Source organism: Acanthisitta chloris, unplaced genomic scaffold (assembly GCF_000695815.1).
Source record: "Acanthisitta chloris isolate BGI_N310 unplaced genomic scaffold, ASM69581v1 scaffold38451, whole genome shotgun sequence".
Classification (NCBI taxonomy): domain Eukaryota; kingdom Metazoa; phylum Chordata; class Aves; order Passeriformes; family Acanthisittidae; genus Acanthisitta; species Acanthisitta chloris.
The window spans coordinates 11,309-14,261 of NW_008656157.1; positions in this window are offsets into that span (position 1 = coordinate 11,309).

The following is a 2,953-nucleotide window of genomic DNA, read 5'->3' on the forward strand; positions in this document are numbered from 1 at the left end:
AAATGGTTTCTGTCCCTGAGGAAGAGGAGTATGAACACAGAGGAGGTAATGTGGATCTCACAAAGGCACTCCTGGCTTTGTTGGACCTTTGACCAACACACCCAACACTGAGAAAAGCCTCAGCAGGTTCTTCTATCACAGTTCTCACAATGGTTCCCATTGCTCTTTGTCACACCCTGCACAGATTCCTCTAGAGCTGGTGAAATCAGACTCAGTTCCAAGGTGCAGCCAAAGCTAGTGAAGTGAGTCCTTCAGGTGGGAACTAGTTTGTAGGAACAGATCACAGAATCATAGAATTTAGGGGTTGGAATGGACCTTGCAGATCATCCAGTCCCAACCCCTGCCCTGGGCAGAGACACCTCCTCACTAGATCAGGTTGCTCAAGGCTCATCCAGCCTGGCCTTGAACACCACCAGGACTGGGGCAGCCACAGCCTCCCTGGGCAACCTGTGTCAATGCCCTTAGAGTAAAAAATGTTTTCCTAATATCTAACCTAAACTTCCCCTCCTTCAGTTTGAACCCATTTCCCCTTGTCCTGTCCCTGCAGTTCCTAACACTGAGTCCCTCTCCAGCTCCTTGTAGGCCCTTCAGAGAGTGAAAAGTTGCTCTGAGGTCTCCACACAACCTTCTCTTCTCCAGGCTGAACAGCCCCAACTCCCTCAGCCTGTGCTCACAGGGGAGATGCTCCAGTGCTCTTAGCAACTTGGTGGCCTCCTCTGCACTTGCTCCAACAGTTCCATGTCCTTCTCACATTGAGGACACCAGAACTGTGTGCAGTGTTCCAGGTGGGTCTCACCAGAGCAGAGCAGAGGGGAAGAATCACCTCTTTGCCCTGCTGCCCACACTCCTGTGGATGCAGCCCAGGATTCCATTGGCTCTCTGATTGTCACAGTGAACAGTCACCTTGGAGGAAAACTTCCCCCAAAAGCCAAGAACCCACTGTCTTTTTTTGCACCCACTAGTCCCCATGGATCCTTTAGGGACAGGCAGTGCCTACTGCAGCTGCACAGTGCCAGGAGCTGTGTGCCCATTACTGGAGGGGCTAGTCTTAAATTCCTGGCACAAAAAGCAGGTTGGACTTTGGGTTCCAGTGGCCTGACACAACATCTGAGGAGAAACACACTCAAAGCACATTTACTTATGTGTGGTCTGATGCAACTTGCCTTATTGCTGGAGGAAAACCAACAGGGAAGTATTTCAGAAAGCTGAATTAAGCATCTTCAAATCCTAACAGAGCAGATTGGAACAGAGCAATAACTTCAGAGCTGCTTCCACCCTTGGAATACCAAGTGAAGAAGTTTCCCCCCTCCTTTTTTTGACATACTAAGGACAAAGTCAGCAAAAATACTAGGATGGACCTCATGGCAAACAGACTCAGCAGTGACCCAGGATGCAGAGACTGAAGTGATGTCCATGCCCCATGACAGAGGTGAAAACTGGAACCAATCTCATCCCACAGATAAGCAGAGAGCACTGAGAGAAGCTTTAATTCCCTCCTGGATCCCACGCCCCAGAGCACAACAGAAACAACCAAAATTCAAAGTTTATTCCTTACAAAAGTTACTTAAGAAGCAAAATAATTTACTTCCATTCAAACCAAAAGAGATGCATTATTGAAAGCAAATCATTATACAGAGGAACAACAAGTTAGCCCTTGGGTTAAAAGTCCAGACCTCACCAGTTCACTCCCATCCTGGAGGTTACACACACAGACACTCAAGGTTTGGGGAGGAGGAGAACATACAGGTCAGGATGTGATACCACTGCTCTCCTTCCCCCACAGGCCTGAGGTTGCTTGAAATCCAATTCTAAGTCATTGAGCTGTACTAAAAATTATGATGCCTTAAACATCCTGGTTAATATCCAAAGTCCTACCAAGGACAAGAACAAGATCTGAGCAGTTGCTGAACAAGACTAAGAGGAACAACCACAGAGTTACACTGACTTGTTAGAGAGCTTTTCTCAGCCACAGCAACAGAAATGTTTCATTCAGTTATTGGCACTTGCAATTTTTCAACAAGAGCTTTTTTTTTCCCCACACGTTACCTCAAAGTTGTTTATGTCTCTTCTTCCCAGTCAGAGCAGTAACATCAGCTTGGCACTAACACAGTGTTGTGCTGTTAGTTCTAAACAATATTGGGACTAAATCTATAAAAACACCTTTTCCAGGGACCTCTTTGTGCAAAACCTTCTGTGCTTATTGTCTGAATTTCCCCAAAGGTTCTTGGGGGTTTTGTCCTTCCACAGTTCTCTGTAGAATCATAGAATTTAAGGGTTGGAATGGACCTTACAGATCATCTAGTCCCAACCCCTGCCCTGGGCAGAGACACCTCCTCATTAGATCAGGTTGCTCAAGGCCTCAAAACCTGTAGCCACCAACCCAAAGTTCTCCAAGGACAGCTGGAAACAAAGAACAACCATTCACACTCAGGACTAGTACAACACTGATCTTATTTCCTGCATTTGGAGCTAACCCACCTGAGCAGCTCAGCTCTGCAGCCCCCCAAAAGCTGATGCACTCCCTCCAAGGTGACACACTGACCTCTCCTTAACCAGGACTTCTTCCCTTTTCAGATTTTTCCAGAGCCCAGGGGCAAGGGAACAGCTCAGAGAAAGCAGCTGTGTCTGCCAGTGAGTTCCCACACCTTGCTGAGCATTCCCAGCCTTTGGAGTTAGAGCTGGTACATTTTAATGACAACCAGAACAGGCTGTGCAGTGTGTTATGGTGAATCTCCATCCAAGAGGAATTGTTTTCCATCCCTGACCCCACAGCCTTCACACATCCATGGTCACTGCCCAGTGCTTCCCATGGCCACAGGCAGCACATACATGCTCTGAGCTCTGCACTCTTGTTTGCCAGGGACCACACTCCTACATTTCCCAAATAATCAACCCACACATAGGACCTGCAGGACAGGATCTCACCCTTCAACCTTCTTGCAAACTCCACATT